Below are 25,300 nucleotides of genomic sequence, written 5' to 3'. Positions count from 1 at the left end.
TCGCATGTGTGCAGTTGTTTGTGGAGAAGGGGTGAACAAATTCCTGACTCACCCACTCATTCCCTGGGGCCCTCAGCTGACCACTGCCAGCTTGATGTACACAGTTTTTAATGGTTTTTATTCTTTGTCATGTATTTTTCATTTTATACAATGCTCAGTGGAACACTGGCTGAAGACAGGAAGCATAAGGAGATAGGAGAACATAACAAGGAGCATAAAATGATAATAATTCTGCAAATTCATCTCCAGGTTATTTTCACCAGATCCAGATTTCTAGTACTTCACAAATGTGAGTTGAAAAGAAAAACTGTATCGGTGATTATATCCAATTTGGCTTTTTTTTTAAGTGGTGAAAAAATCCATTTCCACAATGAATTATTTGAAAAGAGCTGCTGAAAATTCTCCCCTGTCTTATCTGGCCAGTTAGAACTAAAACATCAAAGACTATAAAAATAAACCAGTTTAGCATAAGAGCAGAATGTAAGCATTCCAAACATCAGGAAAATTGACAGGTTTACCTATTTTTATGTTATAACATTATAGAATGTATCTTATATATATTTAGGACCTGAAATCAAACTGTAATGTGCCTTTTTTACTTTATCTGTCATGAATTACACTCTTTTACATTCATCTCAAATAAACTAGTGCTATATATCACTTATTAAGTGGAGAAAAAGACAAATATCCTGAATATTTTGAAGATTGTATAAAAATACACTTTTCAATAAGAACACTAAGAGTATACTATCTATAAAATGTTTTATTCAAAAATCACTTCTTTACCAAACACTGGTCAGAAAGGAAAATGCCTCCATTCAAAATGTGGGAGAAAACAACCTCTTAGTATATCATCAGGATCCACTAGATCCAATTTTAAATTCTGAGTTTCTTTTTTGAGCGGTTTTATCTATTTTAAAGATTGATATTGCTTGACTTTTTTATTCCTTTGTGGAGGTTTTCCAAAGAAAAATAAATAATTGCTTATTTTTCTTAAAAGAACAAAACTCACTCTGTATTGCAAATACCGTATACATACAGTAAACCCTTTTCTACATCTAAGTTACATTTTGGAATCTTAGGGCTCTTATTTTTCCTGTATCTTGAAACCTTTTTTGCTATTTCATCATTACTCATAAATTAGTCCAAACTATGCTTAACAAAAAGAATGGTAGAATTACCTAAATTAGACGGATGGTGTAATAGCAAAATATATCATCACAATTACATTGCTCTCAATTTTCTTACTGTGTTAGCCAAAGTATTAGATCATCCATAAGAAGGTATAAAAGACTGGCGATACCATCCATGAAGTCTATTTAGCTTGCGTGAAACACAGCAAAAAATTCAGAATTTTTCGTTTTCCATTTATAATAGCCAAGGGGGTGGGGTAGAGGATTAGATGAATCAGCAAATGAGGACAAAGAAACAGCAGGACTCCAACTCTGAAGATGACAATGATGATGATGAAACTGAACACATGAGTGAACTCTCAGGCCATAAGTCTTCAGATAACAATATCCTAGATGAATTTTCTCAAGTCAACGAGTGAACAACATATTTCTGAAGACCAAAAGGAAATACGTTACTTTTATCTAGTTAGTCATACCACAGGAAAGGCTTCATCAAGCAATATTTTGTTACAAGATCCCTGGCCCATCTCACTTTGCTCAAAGGATTTTTTATTGTGTTTGTTCATCCTTTATGATATTTGTGCGCTGAAATTTACTTGATGTGTTTTGTAAGTGGACAAATGCTGAAGGGTAGGAGTGTATGCAAAGGTGACTAGAAGGAAACAGATCACATCGAAATGAAAACTTTGTTGGGTGGATCATCTCAATTGGTGTATATAAATCTAAAAATGAAAATCCTTGGCAATTATGGGACAAAGAAGGTGGCCACCTTCTCTTCAACAAAATTGTGTGTTATCAAAGGTTTCACATTTTTTTCATATATTTTAGTTGATGTAAATATAATGAGAACCGGAAGCAGAGCTAGAAATTATTAGAGAAGTAGTTGAAATCTGAGTCAGTACTTACCAGGTGGACATGCGTGACAATTGATAGGCAGTAAGCTACAGGCAGAGAGCACAAAGGGCATTGCCCACTTCAAGTACATACACCTTCAAAACCAGGAAAATAAGTAATTAAAAAGTGCATGCTCTGTGTTTAAATTCTGATAGAGTTCTTCTCCCTATCCTTTCATTCTTACATGTACAAATTACTTGTAAAATGACTGAAAAAACATTTTAAGGGGTTCCCTGGAACCGGGGGGTAAATGGTGATGAGTGCTTTCCTGGTATGCTGAAGGCTGCATAGGCGAAAACTTCCCAAAAGATGTTCTACAGAACACTAACTGTTTTGTGGTCAGACACATTTGAGAAATGTTGGGTAAAACTGATTTCTGAACTGGAGTACTTCTCTGAGCCTTTAATGTGCAAGATTTCCAAGCCGGGTTTGACCACAGAAGTCTTTTGGGTGCAGAATATTTCACAGGATGAGTGCTCTATGGCAGACTCTAAAAAAAGACTTCCATAGAAGGTAAAAAGGACAGAAAATCAAACTATTTTGTTATTTAGCTAAGATTAGGTTTATGGGTGCTTTTCTCCTTCACTAGGAAAATCAAATGCATCAGAAAACCAGCTCTCTAAGGGGAACCCCAAACAGCGCTGGGCACAAGGGAAGGGAATGAGCTAGGACCCCTCATGATGTCTACGGGAGCCCCCCTGAGAAGCCCCCACGCGCTCAACAGAGGAAGTGCTTTAGGAGCTTTATCTTGAAGAGGGGAAGCAGGAAGTAGCCCATTATTCTAGGGAAAGGAGATGTAATTAGATGATTTGTATTGAAGGGATTTAATAGAAAATATTGCCCAACCACTGAAGAATCCTGAAGGCCAGGGGAGGTTTCGAGGGAGATGGAGGGGGGGGCGTTGTCGGGAAGGGGGGGATGTCAGGGTGAATTCGTAAAAGGAAGATAGGGCCTCTAAGTCCTCAAGGGACACATAAGGTAGGGGAAAAAATGTTTCTTTTTGACAGAGTCCTGGGCTCCTGCCACTTCACTCATGTGAAGTGAACAGACCACCTCTGAGACTAGGGAAGATACTTTCCCCAGGGAGGCCGGAAGCGGGTCCTCCAGCCCTCAGCGCTGGGTCCTGAGCTCCACTTCCTTCGCCTCTTCTTCCAAGCATCCATTCCCTCTGCTGGCCTCGGCGGCTGCCTTTCTACCCCCTTGCGCAGGCACCCTGCCTTCCTTATGCTACAACAACAGAATTGTCCCCGGACCTGTCAGAGGCCAATACCTCTGTGCCCTGAACTGCTTCCTTTCCCATCTGGCTCCTCAGTCACACCTCTGCTGCCATTGTCCTCTTTCAGATCTGACCCATCTCTATGCTTCCTATCAGAGAGGAGCTCCTCCCAAGCGTAGCCTAAATTCACCAGCACCACCTCCTCCCTTCCAGCTCTCTCTCTGATGGCTCCACTCAAGATTTTGTCTCCGCCACTTGCTTCAAATGGGTCAACAAAGACCTACCTCAAGCCAGTTCCAATGGTCAATTCTCTATTTTCATCTTATTTGAGTCCTCAACAGAGTTCGTGGTGGACCACTCACTTCTTAAAACACTCTCTTCAGGTGACGTCTACGATTCCAAATATTGGGTGATTTTCCCACCCCACTCTCCCATGCTTTCTTGGGCTCTTTGGTCTTTACCTTCTCAACCAAATCTCTAAATATTATTCCAGTCCCTTGAGACCTTTTCTGACCATTCTAGCTCTTTTCTGACCAGCTCTTCACTCTTCCAGGGCTACTGTGGCATCTAGACTCAAGATTTTGAATACCATCTTTATGCTGATGATGCTCAAATTTTATCCCTCGTGCCTATTTCTCCCTAAGGCCCTAGACTGCTTGGTATAACCCAACCGCCTAGCTCAGCGTCACCATGTAAATGTCAAGTAGGCCTCTCAAGCATGGCATGGCCAAAGCAGAACCCCCACTCAGCTCTCCAAGCTTCCTCATCTCAGGAAATAGCACCAGTTGCTCAGCCCCCAAACCCAAGAGTTATATTTAACTCCTCTCTCTCAGCTCCCCCCCACCCCCACCCAAGCCAGGAGTAAAGTTTAGAGTGCCCTTCTCCACAACATATCCTGAATCTGACAACTTCTCAACATCTACCCAGGCACTGTGCCCCAGCTCCCATTGTCTCTGACCTGGACCACTGCAATATCCACTGTAAATAGGCTACCCTACCACTGGTCTTGACTCCCTAGCATCCAACTCTAAACAGCAGCTAGAGTGATCCTTCCACAGCACTAATTAAGTCACGACACTCTCTTGATTAGATTTCCCCGACTTCTTGTCAACAGAAAAAATCCTCAGTATCTGGTACCGGCCCAGCTCTCTGACCTCCTTCCCCTCCACTCTCCTTCATTCACCACATTCAGCTACACTTGCCTTCTTTTGGCCAAGTTCTTCCCAGCTTCAGGCCTTTGCATCTGCTGGTCCTTCTTCTGCAGACTTTGGCTCGACTGCCTCTTCCTTAGTCAGAGGTCGACAAAAGTCTCACTGAGACCTTTTCTGGCCATTTTGGCGAAAGCAACCACCACTCCATCCCGAGCCACTAGCACATCACAATACTTTGCCTTCCTTGTCAGACTTACCAGGATGGGCAATTACTGGACTTATCTGTCGAGTCAATTTCTCACCCATGGAAAAGTAAGTTTGTTGAGAGCAGGGACTGTGTCTTAGTCACATAGAACAGTGCTTAGCACAAAGCAGGTGTCTGTGTTAGAAACTGTGGCTTGGGTCCCTCAATGTCCCTTGCCACCACCTCCTAAGTAGCCTTCCTGTAATGCAGAAGCTGGAAAGTCAAAAACCACATTTCCCAGACTCCCCTTCAGCTCAAGTCCTGATTGTAATTTGAGTTTCTCAGGTAACAGGCAGTCATGCAAGACTTGAATTTGGAATTGAGTTCAGTGGCAAGAGAAGCAGGGCACGAGGCGTCCATTTTGAGGGTACGGATTGTAGCAGCTGCAGAGCAGCTTTGCAGCTGGGTCGTCAGCTTCCTGCTGGTGAGAGGAATTGCAGCTCACTTAATGGATTCACCTCTGAAAGCTCAGCCTACTCTGTTTCCTTGGCCCTCCAAGCTGTTTTGCTAGCCATTTAATGCCAAGCAACAGAGCTCTTTCTGCTCAGACTCACTAGGATGGCCTCTGTGTTCTGCCACTGAACACTGACCAAAAAATTGCCCCATAAATATTTGTTGGCTTACTGTGGCGTAGCAGGTGGGTACCCAGATGTCAGTCTAATTGATTGGGAGCTTCCAGATGCTTTCAGGGCAGCTTCTGCCCAACCATTTGTATCCTTGCCACAAATGATATCACATGATATGTTCTAAACTCCCTGACCACTTGGGAGCGTCAGGTTTTCCCTGGACACAAAATAAGGAAAGAGATTGCTCTGGACCTACAGCCTTCATGGGTAAAAGTGACGGCAGCTTCTATACTTTGTGGGGTGCTGGGAGGGACCTCAGGTCTCACTAAGTTCACGATTCTTCCTAGGTACTTCTCTGGTTCTGGGCTCACCAAGCAAAATTCCAAACTATAATATGGTCTCCTGGAGAGAGCCACCTAGGTTGGCGATGTCACCCCCAGAACTATGATCACTTGCCTGGAGCAAATCTAAAAACTGGAATATTCTGGTACAGAATCCTGCCTTGACTACTCAGAGGCTCGGAATCCAGTCAATCCTCAGTGAATTGCTCAAACTGAATGTCTGAATCAAAAGAGCTGGAGGCCAAGGTTGGCTTACGGCATTCCAGCCAACTACTCTGCAAAGCAGAGCCTAGAAACCGTCTTTCAGTGACCACTTCTTCCATCCTCCTTGTAGGCTGTATCAGTTTCTCTGGCCTGCTGTAACAGATTACCACACAGTTGGTGCTTTAAAACAACAGAAATTTATTCTCTCACAATTCTGAAGTCACCAAGTCTGAAACCAACATCACAAAGTCAAAATCAAGATGTCGGTGGGGCCCACTCCTGACGGAGGCACTGGGGGAGACCCTGCTCCTTGCCTCTTCCAGCTTCTGGTGGCCGCTGGCTTTCTTTGGCTTGTGGCCACATCTCTCTGACCTTTCGGTCACTTGGCCTTCTCCTTTCTGTGTCTAATCCCCCTCTGCCTCCCTCTTATAGGGGTACTTGTGACAGCATTTAGGGCTCACCTGGATAATCCAAGATGAGATCTGTAACTTAATCACAGCTGCAAAGGCATTTTTCCCCCCAATAATATAACATTTACTGATTTCAGGGATTAGGACCTGATATCTTTGTGGCCATTATTCAGCCCCCTACACTGATTTTGACAGGAAAACTTTGTTCTGAGAAACTTCCAGCTATGCCGTGGGAATGCCACCGTGTCTGCCCAGACCCTACCTCACCTCCATTTATCCTCCCTTGAAGGACTTACATGGTGGGGGAGAGTGGGGAGGGAGCGAAAGGAGCTATGATACTGTGGCTGCCAGGCACCACCTGCCAGGGGAACAAAGAAATGGTGAGCCAAGCTCTGACCTGAGAGCATACAATGAACACACCAAATTGCCGGAGCATCAGCCAGACACCTTCAGCTGTATCTGATAGGCCAAAAGAGAGATGAGTTCTGTGGCTTGTGCTTCCCAGCAGGCAGGTGTATGGGACCCGATGCACTCTCGGAAGAGGGCCACTTTCCAGTGGAGGGATGGTATAGCAAGACAATTACAGCCAGCCTTGCTCACCTTTAAGGCCAACGAAGAGGAAAGGAGGTCAGAGAAGGAAACGCGAGCAGGGATGCAGGAACAGATGGCTCCCTGGACCTGAAGGACTATTCAACAGAGGTCAAGAGAAGTGGTGAGTTGAAGCAATTATCTGGGTAAAAGAAGCAAAAATAAAAGGGCATGATGGAACTCAGAAACCTTTATAGCCAAGGCCAGTAGTCTATACCATTGATCCCACTAAGCAATTATTCAAACATCCCAGTTGTACTTGGGATGGGCAACAACAGACTGAGGCTATGGTGGGTATAGAAGCCCAAGATTGCTCCAGCCATCTTGGCAGCCACTGGACATTAAGTCAAGCCATTCAACTGAATGGAAATAAAATGGAAACGCCAAATTAGTGACTACATATAATGAGGCATATTTGATTGAGCAATATAAAGTGGGTTTGATCTTTTTAAATTGGTGAAGCAAATGCTGACATCTGCACCAAGCTTTTGGATACATTGCATGATATTCATTAATTAATTTGATGACTATTTAATAATAAATATCTGGGGTGTTTTGATTAATCAAAAATGGATCTTGTGCTCATGGTGCTTATGGTTTAGCAAAAGAAATAAACATATTCATAGGTAACATTTAATCTTATCAATAAAACTGTGATTTAAGCACTCTTATTCCAATTTTATGGATCAGAAACTCAAGTCAGCAGAAAACACCTTATACAGAATCACACAATTAGCAACACAACCTGGATTTGTACCTTATCTCTGACTGCGGAAACCCAGTCTCATGACGCAACTCAAAGGCTCCTTGAAAGAGGAGGCATCCAACTGGCCTATCAAAGATCTATGGGATTTGAATATGTCTACACTTACTGTAGAAAAAAAATGTGTACACAGATGTAGTCATGACTTTAGCAGACTTGGGGGATTGAAAGGAATAGGAAATGTATGGACTCAAATTAAGAGCTCAATTGTTTGAATATTTTTGAAGGACCCCTAGGATATGCAGATAGGAAAAATCAGCAGTCATTCAGAAATACAGACCTGGAGCCCATGGAGAAGTGGGGGCCAGATATTTACGTCTGGGTATCTTCACACAGAACAAACGGGGGAGCTTTTACAAAAGCAAGCCATCTACAAAGAAAGAAATGAGAAGATAGAAAAGGGCCAAAGGGGGAAACGGACTTTGGCCCTGTGGTTAGGGCGTCCGTCTACCACATGGGAGGTCCGCGGTTCAAGACCCGGGCCTCCTTGACCCGTGTGAGCTGGCCCACGCGCAGTGCTGAAGCGCGCAAGGAGTGCCGTGCTACGCGGTGGGGGAGCCCCACGCGCAAGGAGTGCGCCCCGTAAGGAAAGCCGCCCAGCACGAAGGAGGGAGCAGCCTGCCGAGGAATGGCGCCGCCCACACTTCCTGTGCCGCTGTCGACAACAGAAGCGGACAAAGAAACAAGCCGCAGCAAGAAGACACAGAAAACAGACAACCAGGGGAGGGGAATTAAATAAATAAATAAAATAAATCTTTAAAAAAAAAAGAAAAGGGCCAAAGGACAAACCCCTGGAGAATGTCTGCCTTTAGGAAGTTGAAAAAAGAGCAATGGAAGGTAAAATAGAACTAGTCCAAGATAATGAGAGGGGCTAAGAAAGTCATGCATTCTGGAACCTAATAGAAAGGAGAACTTAAGAGAAAGGGATGAAACACTGAACTCTGCAAAAAGATCACAGAGAATGAGGACTGAGAAAAGACCATTTGACCGACAGCAAGGATGTTTTTGGATGACCTCTGATGAGAGTGGATGTGTGCAAGATTCAAACAGCTAAAATGGATTACTCTTTCAAAAACTTGGACAATAGAAGGGAGGAGAGAAAAAGTGAGAGAGAAAGGGGGAAAGAACTTTGATAGAAAAAAATTACCTACAGGACTACATAACTTAAGATACTACATATTTTGCGTTTCGTCCCTCCCTCCATTTTCCTCCTGTTCCCCTTCTCTATTCTCACTGACATATAAACTTGTTCTGGCCAAATGAACCAGTTGAGATGGGACAACTGATCTGAGCAGACTTGTCAACATTACTCTGAAGAAAAAGGACTAGGTAAACTGTTTAGCCAGAACTGTCACCCAAAATAGTACCCCATAGGGTGAGTATTGGAAAGAATATAGCAAAGTTTAGGAGAAGATTCTTGTTGGGTTGGTTTGTTTGCATTGAGGACAGCTAAGCATGTCTGTAGGAGAAAGCTCAAGTGTCAAGGGAGAAACTGAAGGTGAGTGACAATTCCATACAAGTAAGGAGAGAGGGAGGCCAGCTCACACCAGGAAAGGCTTGCTTTGGAGGGAAGGGATAGTTCTTTACCTGAGTGTTGAAAAAGAGGAGGAGAAATTAGAGGTCAAGGACCCTAGTAAACTACATAATTCTACCAATCTTCCAAAGCTACACAAAATATATATGAATACTGAAATGGCGAAATTGGCATTAGCATTGGCAATAGCACATGTTGCCAGTGATGTGAAGCAACTTTTACACACTTCTGGTAGGAGCCTCAATGGGTGTAACCATTTTGGAAAGTATCTACTCAAGTTGAACATACGCATACCCTGTGAGCCAGCAGCAATTCCATTCCTAGGAAATATTGTCAGAAATGCATGCTGCACGCACTGATACAGAAGCACAAAAATGATCATAGCAGCATTACTTGTAACCTGAAACTGGAAACAACCAAAAGGGCCGTCAAGAGTAGAATGGACAACGTGTGCCATATTTATACAATGTAAAACTATCCAGTGATAAAAATTTACAAACTACAGCTACACTCAATAACATGGGTAAATTTCACAAGTGTAATGTTGTATAAAAGAAGCCATGCATGAAAGAACACATACTGTGTAACTACATTTACATGAGGTTGTGAAAACGAACAGGCAAAGCTCAACTTTAGAATTTAAGGATACGTATTTTGCTGGTAGCACTATAAAGAAAACTAGGGATGTGGTCACCACAGAAGCCTGGGCAGTGCTTGCTTTTGGTGGGGAGGGAGAAGTGGCAATGGGAAGGGTGACAGAGGAGAGCTTCTAGAGTGTCAACAAAGTTATCTTTCTGGACCTGGGTAGTTGTGACATTGTGTTGACTTTGTGGTCTATCCCAGAGCTACACCTCTTGGTGTGTTTTGGTTTCTTTTGTTTTTCGGGTTTTTCTGAAGGCCTGTTTGGGGAATCTGGGGTTGTGGATTCATCACGTACTAACTGGATTATATTCTAAACCTCTTCATGGAGCTTTACGGTAACTGAGGAAATAATCCTAGGTTTCCCATCAGATTGGGAGGTCCAAATAAAATATTCCAAAGTGATTTTGGAAATATGAAAGCATTATAGCAACACATCTTTGTTTGGAGTACTTTTCGGCATAGGTGTTTCATTTTACAGTTTAAAAAGTTGAAGGAAAGGGTGGGAAGGGAAGGGGAACTTAGAGGCGGAAAGAAATGCCATTGAGGAGTCGAGGAGCAAACACTGCTGTGCGGTCTCAATCTTTACAATGGCGTATTAGGCAAGGGGGGAGCAATGAAGCGCTTGAAGAGCAGGACAAGGTTTGCAACCACCCCCTGGGGAATGTGGTGGGCTATTGTCCATCAGAGATAAGGAAGGGGACCGCTGGAAAATGCACTGCCCAGAGGGATCCGGCAGGCATCTCAGGAATGAAGGAGGCTGGGGGAGGTAACGAGCTGACAAGTGACATTTAATACTGTGTCTCTGTGAGAGAAGACAGCCTCTGTTGTGGCAGAGACTGCGGCAAAATGGCGAGTGTGTGAAGCTGTGGGCAAAGGGGCAGCAGCTTCTGAGCGGCTGCCAGATGCCGAAGAGTGAGGAAAAGGCAGGGCGGCCAGGTCTCCAATGTTTCAAGGGGAGCTAAAATTCTGGGTTTTTGTGGGATCATCTGTTCCTTCAAACGTCAGTTCATAAATCAAATTTGTCTTCCCTATCATTCAAGCCGAACAAAGCCCATTTTATCTTCTGGAGGAGGTCCACTGACTTTGAGGTCCATGGGCTTTGAGACATCTACGTCTGCTTTCACCTGTCAGAATGTGTCGTGGCCCCAGTCATCCCAGACGCATGGCTTTCCCCAGCACCTCTGAGGAGCAGTGCAGGCAGCAGATTTCAGAGAGGGGCGTGAAAAGGCTGCATGGCAGAGCCGGAGGGACAGGAGAACAGAGGACAGAACTGAAAAGGCTCAGCTGAGACCCAGCAAGGCAGAAAGGCCCAGGGACTGGGGGCCTAGGACCAGAGTCGAGGCTTACGGTCCCATTGAGGACAAAGGCTGAGTTAGGAGAAGTGCGAGAGGTCAAATGGCAAACGAGTCAGAAGGAGGCATTTCAGGATGCAAGAACCATTCCAGAAATAAACATTTCCTCTTGATCCCTTTTCTCTTTTTACTTTAGTTGCCCTCAAATTGCTTTACTTTTTTTTTTTTTTTAACTCTGACAATTCCATAGGCAGCCACCAGAAGTGTGAACAAAGCAAAGGACGATGGGTTCCGTGGAGCCGCCCTGCTCCTGCTGCTTTTAGCCCATCGGTTTCCGAGGGAGGCCCACGCACCACTTTCCGAAGGAGCTGCTCGTTGATGCAGGCCGGTCAAGTCAAGGCCACAAGCCGCCACGCTTGTGCTGCATCTGCGTCGGCCCCTTGTGGCTGGGTTCCAAGAGATACTGGGGCAGAGGAAGCAGCTAGTACTGCACATAAGACGTGGTCAGCAGTTGGGAACAGCTGGAGGGAAGAGGGCCAGCGAGTAAATAGCAGAGTTTGGGAAAGGAAGTTTTGGCTGAACAAAGTTCACTGTTGTTTTCCAAGAAAACCGGGTCTGGTTGAGCCACCCCAGAAAACAGGGTGAAGAGCAACTGACTGTTGGCTCTGAACTTCTAAGGCATGGTCTGCTCGGCCACCCAGTGATGACCACAGCTATTGTTGTCCCCCTCGGGACAGAGGGCAGGCAGCAACTTGGGCTGAATGGGGAGGGTCAAAACATGACCAAACCACAGAGATGGAGAGAAGGACGAAAGGAAAAACAACAGAAGGCCTTTTGACCCTTAGATGTGCCGTGCCAATTCATGTAAACTCATCTCCCGTGGATTGTTCCATCTGGAACACGGGGACTGCGTGGCAGAGCCATCAGCTACCCTTCCAGGCTGTGAGCTCTTCGTTCCTGATAGTCTGAGCAGAAGCTCAATTATTATCTATCATGAAGTCTATGAAAAGGGTGGAAAGCTGTGCTGCCTAACTTGTAATTCTTTAGTCCCTTAACAGGACTAGAAATCGCTGACAAATAAAACCCTCTCCAAGTATGTATGTGTCACTGTTTTAAGGCCACTTTACCAAAGGAGACTGTTGGTCAACAGGTCTAATCAGCTACGGATTAGCTGATGAAGCGTCCTACGTTTGAGGCAGAGCGTATGTTAAGAAATTAACTTGACTTAAACACTAATTTTATTGGAAAGTAGTGAGGTCCAAAATTATCAGAAATAAGACAGGTTTGCTTTTTTCTTTTTACTCTATACCTTTTTATCAAATTGTTTCTAACAGACCATCTGTTAAGAAGGGTAATTTTGTAAATTAACTTTTCTCAAAAGATATTACTCTTCACCTCAATAGAAGTATCTTTTCTTTCTCTCATAGCATATTAACCCCTGTGTTTCACATAGCTGTTTCCCTACAACACCTATCCCTGCACCTGGAATATAACATAAGGAACATAAGGTGCTCAATGTAGATGTTTGTTGAATGAAACAGTGACAAGGACACAGCCTACTGGCAACAATGGCATTTTGAACATCTACTGTTTGCTACCAGCTGGGCCAAACAAACACTTCCTATGCATTCTCTTATCTCATCCTCACAATAATCCCTTTGATGTGGTTGCCAGGATTATCCCCATTTTACAGATAATTCAACTGAGGCCGGTCAGTGGCAGGGCCGGTTTCAAGTCAGGTCTGTCTGGCTCCCAAGCCGACGCTCTCAGCCATTGTTTTAAATTGAATCTCAATCCTCTTGGTCTATATATACCATTTTAATGCCTCGAGTGGTATGTTCAGCAGATGAGAACAGCGGCTAAGAATATGGACTCTTAGCGCCCGGCCTCCCAGCTGCTTCTGCTCCCAGCTCTTCGCCCTCAAACTCAGCCTAGCTGTCCCCCACCCGGGTCCTTTGTTCTTCCCCACAGCTGCTCAGCAAATTCCTTGATTTGAAACTACAGTCACAGGTTGCAGCGCCACTTAAAATAATCTTGCCAAATGTTCCACCTCCATGCATTGATGAACACAGCGGATGAAATTTTTAAGAGAAAAAACATTTAAGAATTCATTCTGTTGCACACACACACACCCTGCGCTGCCTCCGTGGCCAGGGCTTGGGTTTGAAGGCTCCCCTCCCCCAGGCCGCTGACCAGGCGCCGGCCATCGGCGTGGGGGGCAGCGCTGGCAGGTAGGCGCGCCTGCCCCAGGTGGACAGGGCAGAGGTCAGCGTGCGTTGGGTTTGCTGGAGCCCGAGTCAGAGATGGCTGGGCTAGATCCTCGGTTTCCAATTTCCAATTTCCGGTGCTAGGCCAAGCAGCCTTTTGGAGACACTGAGCTCCGGGCAAAGGCCACGCGGGGCGCCCGTAAATAACCCACCGGCCCGGGGGCAGGCCCACGCCGAGGGACAAGGGCCTGGGGGCACACGCTCCACTTGGCACGTTCATCACAAGGGCAGTGTCTTCTGGCTCCCGGGAAGGAAGGCTGGGGTGGGTCAGGCACTGGATTCGCCCCTGCTGGCAAGCGAACTGGGGGTGTGGGGGCCTGGTCGCGGGGTCCTGGTGAATCAATCAGGAGAGGCAGGCTCTTCCTCTGGTGGGTTGCACTGCAGAGGGCTTCCCAATTTTCTGGCGCTTTCTCTCTGCTTGAGGCCTGAGAAGTAAAGGCACGGGGGTGGAGGGGGTGGGACAGGATGGGGGGAGATGAGAAAATCCTGAGAAAGGAGGTGGTCGTGAGCGTCTAGCTCCAATTCTCCGCACCAGGAGGGAAGTGCTGCCACCCGGCGTCAGGCTCCTCCGAGCAGAGCGCCTTCTAGGAATCCAATCAAGGACATCTGCCTCCGGGGCCACCTTAAAAGCCAAACACTCTCTCAAACTCAGAGCCGCAGCTCTGTGGGGACCTTGGAACAGGGAAGCGGCCCCTCTGGAAACAGCGCCTTTGAGGGTTGCCCGCCTGCCTGACGCAGCTTCCTTCGAGGCCCCCCGGCGTGGGCCCCGGGATTGCGCCCGTGCCCGCTTCCCCAAGTGCTCTCCCGCCAGCCCTCAGAACCCAGAAGTGGTCACTGCTGACGAACCTTCCCGGCCTTTGTGAGCAGTGAGGGGGTGGGGATGGCGGGCTCTGGAGCCAAACAGATTCCAGATCCACCACTCACCCACTGGATGATAGCCGGGAGGTGCCTGCACATTTCCCAGCCTCGACTTCCTCATCTGTCAAAGGGCACAATTCTGTCCCCGCACCTGATGGTGGCGATGGTTAAAAGAACATGCCCTGGGGAAGTGGCTGTGGCTCAAGCAGTTGGGCTCCCGTCTACCGTATGGGAGGCCCAGGGTTCAGTGCCCAGGGCCTCCTGGTGAAGGCAGGCTGGCCCGTATGGAGAGCCGGCCCACAAGGAGTGCTGCCCCACACAGGAGTGCTGCCCCACGCAGGAGTGCTGGCACAGCAAAATGACACAACGGAAGGAGACACGGAGGACAGATAATAGGAGGCGCAGCAGACAAGGGAGCTGAGGGGGCACAAGAGAATGATCGCCTCTATCCCACTCTGGAAGGTCCCAGGATCAGTTCCTGGAGCCACCTGATGAGAATACAAGCAGACACAGAAGAACACATAGCAAATGGACACAGAGAGCAGACAATGGGGGGGGGGGAAATAAATAAATATTTTTTTAATTGTTTAAAAAATAAAGGAACATGCCCCGGTGGGAAGTGGTGAGCCTTTAAAGCTGTGCCCACCCTGGAAAAGGCAGAAGGAGTGCCCAGCTGGAGGCCGGGAGGGAAGGGTAGGCTCTTTACGTGCAGGGACCCTGGTGGTCTCTGTGGCTGTTTTTCGGCCCCGCCTTTAACCACCAGGACAGTCTGTCTGCCCTAAGGCCCGCTGTCCATGCTCTCTTGCAGAGTCTGACCCCTCAGCTCAGCCCCATCAAGCGTGGGGCTCGCATACCCTGCCTGGGTGGGGAGCCAGCTGCACACGTCACCAGCCGTAAACATTCCGCTCTCCCTCTCTGTTTCGCTCACACCACCTTTTGACTCCCCAGAGGAACCCTGAGTACAAATCTCCTGCTTCTTTTCCTGGGAGGGGGGATGAAATGGCTCTGGTTTCTTTGATGCCTGGCCCTGAGGTCACCCTCCTACCCGTGCTCGCCCAGTGCATCCCAAGAGGAGCAAGGCAGGTGGCCCGCCCAATGGAACAAGCTTTTTTGTTTTTTTAACTTCTTATTTTGAAATAATTTCCAACTTACAGAACAGTTGCAGAAGTAATACAAACAAAGACCATAGAGAAGGCGCCAACAGTCCCCCCCGCCCCAGGCCCCCCAGAGTGCCCGACGTCCCCATTTGAAGGTTTTGCCCCATTGGTTGTATCATCCCATCTATCCTGCTAGCTTTCCATCCTTCTGTCTCTGCAGAATTTTTCTAAACATTTTTCTAAACATCAATTTTCTAAACATTTGAGAGAAGATTGTATACATTCGGCTCCCTGAGCACGTAATATGGAAGGAGCATTTCATCACTGACAGTGTTTAGAATTTCTGGTGCATGGTGATGTTTTAAAAAAAAAATAAAAAGCAGAGTGGCCCTGGGTCAGGTTGACCGCCATCTTTGAACTCTGGAGAACGCAGCCCTCATTGACGTCCCCAGACTGACGCCTCCCCAGCACCCGCTCTTGGTCCCACTCACCCCAGCAGCTTCTTGACAGGCCCTCTCTTCTCTCCCTTGATTCTTCATCACAAAAGGTGGTTTGTGGCCCTGCTCACATGGGAGCACCAGGGAATTCCCCAAGACAGGCAAAGAAAGGACCTGTCCCCACAGAGTATCCCATGAATGAGGAGGGGCCCAGGGGCCCCGTTTTTCTTCTTGTGTTTTTTCCTTCTTTGCAGATCCCTGCGTTTAAGGAGGAAGTGCTGTCATGGGAAGGAGAGGAAAGCTGCACCCTGAGCACCTCTCAGCGGAGGCGAGAGAACAAACACTCTTCCTCTGGCCCTTGAAGGGCGGCTCCCTGGGCGCATGGAGATGAAACAGAACAGCCCACCGAGGGTGAAATGCAGTTTTTCCCTCGTGTAGGTGACTTCTGGGAGAAACTTCTGGAAAGTGAAAACAGACATGGTTCTCCGCACAATTAAATGCCCTGAGGTAATCAACCATCCTACGGCCTGGTAGACTGTACACTCCCGGCCAGCTCCCACCCACCCCTTCTCATGCGTCTTCTTACTGGATCCCGTGAGGAAACACAAGGAGAGACTTTTTTGACCCGCATTCTACAGATGAGGAAACTGAGGCCAAGGAAGCCGAGTCATTTCCTGGGTGGCACAGCGAGTGAAAGAGCAGGGACCTACACAAGGTCTGTCTGGAGTCAGGGCTGTTTCTCACTTTCTTACACAGCCGCTCTGGGGCTTTCTATGGAGCAGTTGGGCTGCCCTGGTGATAATGCCTTTCGGCCAAGGAGGCCAGTACACCTCATCAACAGAGAATTATTACCTTCAGCAGAACCACGAAACGGACGCTTCTAAAAGCAACCCTATTTCCAACTCTGGGGTTAATGATAAAGCTGGGAAAACGCAAGGCTCGTTGTATCTCTCCTTCTTTATCAATATGTGACTTAGATTTGGAGGCCAAGTCAAATTTCGCCAGAACCATATCCTTCCTGGTAACTTATTAAAGAGTAAATCAAAGTTTGCTTTAAGAGAAAAGTAAATACACCCAACCTTCCAGATGATGCCTGACCCTGAATCCACTTCCTGGTTCCACGGTGGACCCGGGCTGTGATCTGAGCTAAGACTGCCCACTTGCTGTCCTGGGCCCGAGCTGCAAAACTGGGGTGCCAGCCCCCCACCCGGCACCCTCCCCAACGGGACTGTAGGAAAAGAAACGTGGAGACCGAAGGCTTCGGAGAGAAAAATCAGACAGAAGACGATGCGTGGTTCAAGGTTTCGCCTTAGGTGCTGCCTGCTGCCCTTGTGTCTTTGATTGCAAGGACCCGAGTGACTCATCTGTCCCATCACCGATAAACCTCCGCCGTTCCTGGGCTTTGTCCTCACCCCTGATTACTGGGAGCGAGGTGGGAAGGGCTGCACTTTTGAACTCACATGGCCAGGAGGACAAGGACAAAGTTGACAAGAGTCAGCTCGAAGCACACTGTGAACGTTTTCCAACAAATAAATAAATAAAACTAGCCAGAAGTGGGTCAGCACTTACAGTGAGGTCAGAGGCAGGAAATTGGGGCGTATTTCAAGTTCCATGTAGATGCCTAAAAGGTTTATTTGAAAAATAAAGATTCCTGCTGTCTCTACAGTCTGAGTCCCTGTTTTTCCCTTTTGTTCTTCCCCTCTTTGTCTTTTGGACACACATTTGCACACACACACAGAAGCTAAAAAGTACAGTTTGATGTTGAATCCTTGCTCCTTCTTCTCGATTTCAAGACTCTCCCCTTTTTCCTGAAGCTCAAGGTAAAAGATACTTAAAAAGAACTCGCTTGAGAGGAAGGCCGGAAGGAGAAATGTAATATACACTTGGCCTGTTTTTTAAGGTTTCTGCAATCTTAATGCAAGATGCTGAAATGGGAAAGAGCAGCAAACGAGAGGAAAAACAATTTTACTTAAATGATTTACCGGACCCCAAGCACACTTTCCACAGAGCAGCACCCATCCCCCGTCATCACCCACGCCCCATAGATCTGTGGCATTCGGCTGTGTGCACTCAAACACACAATAAGCATACACATTACATATGATGTGCATGCACACGTTATCTGAGTATATAGTACACATGCACATAGTACGTACACACATTATACACACAGCACGAACACATGCCTATGCACGCTCCCAGTACACACACATGCACAGGACTCCTATAGACAATGCACAAACTTATGTATACACACAACCCATAAATGTGCACCTAGGCTTTCCACACCAGCAGGGCCCATCTGCACACACAGTACACACAGATGGTGCACACATGCACACAGCATGTGTCCATGATATCCATGTACACACACAGAGTATACAGGCATGGCACCCATGCACAGACACACAGCATATATACATGGCACCCATGTACACACACAGTACACAAACACACACCATTATGTACTCACACCCAGGCACATCACCACAGACATGCACACTCCAGGAAGGAGCTCTTGCTCTCACCGTAACCTTAAATTTTGGCAGTTCGTGTTAGCTCCCACACTTGGCAGGATTGCATTTCCTTCTGGCCTCCCTGACGTGATTGGGGCAGACTTACTGAGCTTACCAACGAACAAAAAAAGAGCAGTAAGCTCTAACCATCCCAGGCCTTGGTTTTAGGTTGCAGATTATCAAGGTCAAGGCAGAGAAACTGGCAAGACGGGTTCCTTTGGTGAGGGTCAGCACCAAATGATAGATTTGCTGGAGCACTGAAACAGACTTTTTCCAAACATTATCTTCTTTGAATTAACTGAAAAATAATAAGGAACTCTGGGCCAAATAACATAAATTACATACACACATGCATCACACATACGTATATACACACATGCACACAAAATGTGTAGCAAAGAACCCAGCCACAAGGATTCCTGGAGGAATTGGGCTGTGAAAATGGATTCCACCTTCTTGGCCTCTTTCTCTCACGGAAAGGGGGAGCAGAAGCCACTGACTGCAGGCACAGGAGGCCCATCAAGCTGTCCCGGCAGACAAAAGGAGTGGGAGACCCATGCTGAAGCTTGGTTCTAACGTGGCAGGTTTCAAAGGCTTCCCGCAGCCTGCACACACCTAGCCTGCGGAACTTTCTGTCCCGCGGTCAGTTGCTCCCGTGGCACGGGATGGCCTCGGTCTTCACTTCCGTCAGAACACGAGCATGACACTGAAAGCATTCGCCTGGCAGGGCTTCCCAACCAGCCGTGGGAGAGGTGGGCTTCCGGGGGGCACAGCACTTCCCTGTGCTCTCCCAAAGGGCCAAGCATGTGGAGATCTTACAATCCCACAGTTTGCAGAGGTTTGCTCGTTGTGAGTCCAGCCTCAAAGCAGATAAACCGAACGTAGACCCCCTGAAAAACGAGCAAGCCTAGATGTGTTTTTTCAGCTTGGGGTTTTTAGGGTGGGATTTTTGGGGAGCTGGGGGGAGAGGAAGCCACACATTCAAGACGAACTCCTTAAAAGTAGCGACAAAATTCCCTTTTCTATCACCAGTTTTTAAAAAATGACAAAGTCACACAAGAGAGGAAATGAAAAGGGAAATTTTTAGATTTCTCATCTGTCCAGAAAGCCCCGGGTCTGTTTCAGAACCCTGTCAGGGTAACCGTCAGGCCTGCGGTTACCGCGCTGCAATCCCATGAGGCCTTGCACCACCCGACCATTATATCAATAAGGAAGTACAATCGCCAAACCACAAGCCAGCTTCTTTTCTAAGACCACATGTTGCTTTAGAGGGTTTTAAACAAGAGACTTTCCTGTTTTTGAAACCTGTGAATCCACAGAGCTTACAGGTTACTCAAAATTATCTTATCATTTGAAGCAACCACTGGCATGAATTTCAAAACTGCTTACTCCAGACTTTCCCCTCCCCTCACTACACATCCACCTACTTACTCTTAGTAATCCTTATTTATAGTATCTTATTGCCAACTGCTGACACAGGAGAGAAAAACACTAGTTACACATTAAACTTTATGGTTAAAGTATTTGTGCCAGACACTGTGCAAATGCCATTTATTCACTGACCTGAAAGCAGAAGAACCACACTTAAGAAAATTCAGCAGAGACAGTTTTGTGGTTATTGCAGTGTTCCTTAATAGAGTCAGACTATTTTTCATGCAAGTGCATACACATGCATGCAAATATGAGGTCAGAGCCTCACGGTCCACAGGAAACTAACATATACATCATAGGATGTGTGGATCCATCTATTGGAAAAATTTAAATACAACCAAAAGGCCTCCGAAGCCATCTAATGAGGTCACTGCCCAGGAAAATAAATGTAGGGAGAGCCTCTATGGGTGAGAAAATGTAAACTGCCCATACTAAACAATATGCAAGTCAGCCTTGTTTTTCTCTTGAGCAGATAAAACGATGCATTATAGAACTGATGGGCTATGGCCACAAATAATTGTCTCTCTTTTCTGCACAGCACAGCAGCTCGGGAGAGATGTGCCAGACCTAACAACTGATTTGATAGCCATCTCCTGGTTTAACTTCTGCCCTGGCCAGCGGCCACTGCGCATTGCTCAATGCAGGCCTGCAGGATTCATCACGCGCGTCCTTGCTGAAAGCCTCCGCCCTCTTAACGCAGACACGAAGTGCACAGAGGGCTCTGGAAGTTAGTTCAGGTTCTGTGTTCAGTAGTCGGCCAATCAGAGTGAGGATAAACAACCAGTGAACTTTATTCTGCAGCTACAACCAGTGACCTCTAATCTGGCTTCCCCGAATCCACATGACAATACTGCAACGAATTTAGCAGACACTTATCTAACCTCACATTGTTCGGTCTTTTTGGGTTAGAATTAACACTTAGCTCATCAAAAACAAAAAACAAAGAAAAGCATATATATCTTCCAAAAAGAACCTGCTCTCAATTTGGGCACACTGGTATTTTGTTTACCTTATGTTATTTTTCTGCACACCAATAAATCTGCCAGCACTAAAAGGTTGAGATAAACATGATAAGGTGATTATGCTGTGATTTTTTTAGAATTGAATTCTGTCAAAATGTTAAAAATCCTTTCTTTCATGAAACGTTGGGCAAGCATGATGTGATATCAAAACGTGTCAGAAGTTCAATCTCTCTAAAGATTTTAACTGCTCTACCATGTCATAGCACAATACTTCCTTGGAGAAAAAAATTCCAGGATTCCAGAGAATCCCAGACTTCCCACACTACTAGTTGTTCTTGTTTGTTTGTTTGTTTGTTTTTCAGTTAGGCGAGTAATTTATTTAAAAATGAGAGAAGAGAAATGAAAGAAAATAACAGACCATGGGTCCCAGGTAGAGAGAGGAAAAGGGCTAAAAAGGGGTAAAAGGGGCTGATTTACAGACTGCAAGTAACCATTACAAACTACAGATCCTTAGGTCTACTTGCCTGCTAATCCAGGCAGGTAAAGAAAGGGCAAAACGGCAAAAAAAAAAAAAAAAAAAAAAAAAAAAAAAAAAGCTACGAGCTGTTTTTTTGTCTGTTTTTAAGTTTTTAGAGGATTGTTAATACTCGTGATAAGTAATCTACCATGTTTCTATGGGAAGCATACTATGCTTCAACGTGTTTTTTAAAGTAACAACTTGTCCTTTTCTCCTTTGGAGAAGCCATAGCTACCAAGCCAACATAAAGCACATGTTGCGCAGTTTTCTGGTCAGTACCAACTGCAGTCATTTCGGGCTCTCATTCCTGACGGATGCCCTCTGAATTTGTTCAATCACCCTCTCGTTCTGGCTGTGCAGACCATGGCTTTGTGCCCTCTCAGGGGATAAGCATTGCGTGGAGAAAACTCTGACTCTCCCCTTTTGTGCCACCTCTGACACCCCGTCTACCAGGCCCCTGCAGGCTGCATGTTCCGTACCGCCCTGGGCACAAGGTAATGGGTTCAAAAAAATTTATTGACATACAGCGTCCATACATGAACATACGTAAATAGCAAGGATACAGGAACAGTTGTGAACTTACAAACCAAACATGCACATCATCATACAGGGTTTCCATCCTTCACCCCATCACCAATACCATCACTGCTGTGAAACATTCGTTACAAACTATGAAAGAGCACCATCAAAATATTACTACTAAAAATACATATATATAAAACACTACTAACTCTAGCCCGTATCTTACATTTTTACATTTGATGTATATTTCCCCCAACCCACCCGATTAACACCCTGTGTAGTATTATATATTTGTTCTAGTTCTAGAGAGAGCACTTTCTTATTTGTTGTCAACCACCGTCCATCTTCCACCACTGATGGTTCCCTGGGTTACACAGCCCCATGCTTTGTACAATCCATTCCAAGTGCACACTCGGGGGCTTTCATCTCCACCAGAGTCGTGCTGTCATCACCTCAGTCAATTTTAGAACATTTCCATTACTCCAAGAGGAAAAATCCCATGCCCCTTTTACCCCCTACTGTGGTTCCTTAGAAATGATATCTCCTTTGCCCTTGCTGCCAAAATATTATATTACTAGCTAGCGTCCGTAAGTTACATTGTCATATTCCCATTATCACCGTATTCTTTTTTTCTTTTAATTTTAAAAGAAGCTTTAGATTACCTAAATATTACCGTATTCTTAACACTGTGTAAAAGAAGAAGGTAATGGGCACATGTGACAAAGGACCCTGCAGTGGGTCTTCCTATCATTCACACAAGGAAAGCCACGGGCCTTCTCCTACGGGGTCACCACCAACCCTATCTGCTCAGACCAGTAGAGCAGAGAGGAAAATCCTAAAGGATGGGCTTTAAATCTGCCCTGAGGGGGAAAGAAAGATGCTATTGTATATTTATTCCCCCAAAAAAGTTTTTTATTTCAGGGTTCTCTCTCAATTTCTCTGTTTCAGACAACAAAATACTTTGAAAGGAATTCAATCAATGCGCGTTTGGGATATTAATACGGTTGCCTGGAAAAAATAGGGTTTGTTTTTTTCAAAAGGCAAAGAAATATACAAGCTGTTGTAATTATTTCGTGAGTGTATGACCTCTACCTTTTACTCTAGGGCTGCCCTCACAGTGCTGCGAACGGGTGGCTGCAGACCAAGGAGGTGCACCACCCCACAGTGCGCAAGGCTACGAGCCCAACGTCGGGGTGTCGGCAGGGCCGGGCCCCGCTGGAGACCTGCAGGCGAGCCCCCCGCAATCCTTGGAACTCCTGGTGGCAGCAGAGCCACAAGCTCTGCCTCTGTCTTCTCGCAACCGTCTTCTCTCCCCGTGCCCGCCGCTGGGCCCAGATTTCCCCCTTCGTAGAAGAACGCCTTCCTATTGGGACCCCCTAATCCACTTTGCCCTCATCCTAACTAATGACATCTTCAAAGACCCTGTCTCTAGTCAACGTCCCATATCTGCTGGTGGGGACACAATCAACCCATAATAACCTCCCATTGCAAGTGTTAGCTATATTAAGCAAGTCCTTTCACGCTTACTTTTTGAAATCTCTCGTTATGAAGAAATTCAAACATACTCAGAAGAACACAGAGTGCAATGAACTTCACGTACTCATCACCCAGCTCTTCACTTACCCAGCTCTAAAATGCATGCGCATTTGGAACTACAACCCCGTGAAGACCACTCTTCAAAGCAGGACGATAAGAGGTTAACTTCATGGATAGGCAAATGGTACCAGATATCAAGGCCTGAAATAACATTTCCTGTGACTTTACTATACAGAGGCTCAAAAAGTCTACCTCTCAGAGAAATTTGCTCAGAAGCAGAGATGATATGTTCTAGAACACTGGGTTAGATGACTAAACAGAGCCTGAGAGATTGAGAGGTGATTATTAAGGGGTAGAGATTTTTTGTCTGTTTTTTAATATGACTGTTATTGGAGTAATGGAAATGCTCTAATATTGATTGAAGTGATAAATGCACAACTCTGTGATTATACCAAGTACCACTGATTGGACACTTTAGATGGTTTGTATGCTTTATGAATATGTATCGATAAAACTGTTTTTATAAAAAGGGAGGGAAACGGACTTTGGCCCAGTGGTTAGGGCGTCCGTCTACCACATGGGAGGCCCGCGGTTCAAGCCCCGGGCCTCCTTGACCCGTGTGGAGCTGGCCCATGTGCAGTGCTGATGCGCGCAAGGAGTGCCGTGCCACACAGGGGTGTCCCCCGCGTAGGGGAGCCCCACGTGCAAGGAGTGCACCCATAAGGAGAGCCGCCCAGCGCGAAGGAGGGAGCAGCCTGCCGAGGAATGGCGCCGCCCACACTTCCCATGCCGCTGACGACAACAGAAGCGGACAAAGAAACAAGACGCAGCAAAAAGACACAGAAAACAGACAACCGGGGGAGGGGAAGGGAATTAAATAAATAAATAAATAAATCTTTAAAAATAAATAAATAAATAAATAAAAATAAAAAGGGAGCCTGAGTGGTGACGAAGACAGGTGAGGGTCAAGAGTCTGAATAATGAGGGTTTCAAAAAGCAACATTTTAAAATAACAATTACATGTGTAATTTTGAATATACTGGTAATTAAATCAATAAATTAAAATTTATAGCTAGGAATTGGACTATTTTGCTTACATCATTAAAAGTTTATATATTCAAGTTGAAGGAGGAAAAAAAAGAACTTTTAACCAGCTGGTTGGGAAATGAAGCCTTGCCTTATGTCTGGGGTTATGTATATGACATCTTGAGCCCATTGTGTACCAGCCTGCCAAGTCTACGCTTCTTAGCAAGGGCATGTCTTATGTGTCTGTGCGATGCCAGGTTCTATACCAAGCTTGGCAAATATATCCCCCATGTGTTCATGCCAACCCTATGAGGGAAGTCCTACTATCCTCTCATTTTTTATAGGCAAGAAAACAAAACCTTCAAGACAGTGGGTTTCTTTTCCCAAGGAGATAAAGATGGAATTTGAATATGAGTCAGACTGGTTGTGTTCTACATTCTGCTTCTGCAAGCTCTTTACTTTCCCCTTCCCCAAGTAGCCACTTGAGTCACCCTAAACCATGTGCCAATAGAAAGGTTTCTATTACATACTTAAATTAAGGAGACCGTGAGGCTAGAAGGACGTACTGTCATTTTGTCATCACTGAATCATTGTTTTTGGCTCTAACAGTCTAGGGATAAACAATTGGATGACACCCACCGGTTGCTCAGACTCAACTAGGACAACAAAAATAACCAAAGCATTTGCAGAAAGGCTTGGTTGTAGCAGCAGCTGAATACACTTGACCTTCAACCATCTTCTGTATGTGCTATCATTGCTTATGTTGGTTGAAATGACATCATCCTATTCAGGGTTCCTAACTCTATTTGACAGTTCTTCTCTGCCACCAGATTAAGGACACATAACAAAAATGGCCCTGCTCAAGTACTTGGTGGAGCACATACAGGTTTGTACAAAAGCAAAACAAAAACTCACCAATCCTTGTTTACCGTCAAAAGTCGTTTAACCTCTCTTGACTGCAGTTTCTTTAACATTAAAAACATGATATTTGAGGACCAGGGCTGAAAGAGCCAAATAATATTATCCAATTAAGGTGAAAAGCCCCATATAAATGCTACATAGGCTAAGACTTAAATAGCCACATATGGTTTCATAAATAACACGCCAGTGCATCCGCTAGCAGTAAAAACACGCAGCAGCGAAATGGTCTGGT

General features: G+C 45.7%; 1 long non-coding RNA gene across 1 annotated transcript; it reads right to left on the bottom strand.

Annotated features, from left to right (window-relative positions):
- LOC131280856 (uncharacterized) lies at positions 1 to 25,300 on the bottom strand. Its single transcript, XR_009188505.2, has 3 exons — positions 25,063 to 25,300; positions 2,040 to 2,122; positions 1 to 1,563 (listed from the first exon to the last, which is right to left on the bottom strand). It is a non-coding gene; the product is annotated as an uncharacterized lncRNA (long non-coding RNA).

This window comes from Dasypus novemcinctus, chromosome 13 (assembly GCF_030445035.2).
Source record: "Dasypus novemcinctus isolate mDasNov1 chromosome 13, mDasNov1.1.hap2, whole genome shotgun sequence".
NCBI lineage: Eukaryota > Metazoa > Chordata > Mammalia > Cingulata > Dasypodidae > Dasypus > Dasypus novemcinctus.
This window is presented reverse-complemented; position numbering and strand designations above follow the sequence as displayed.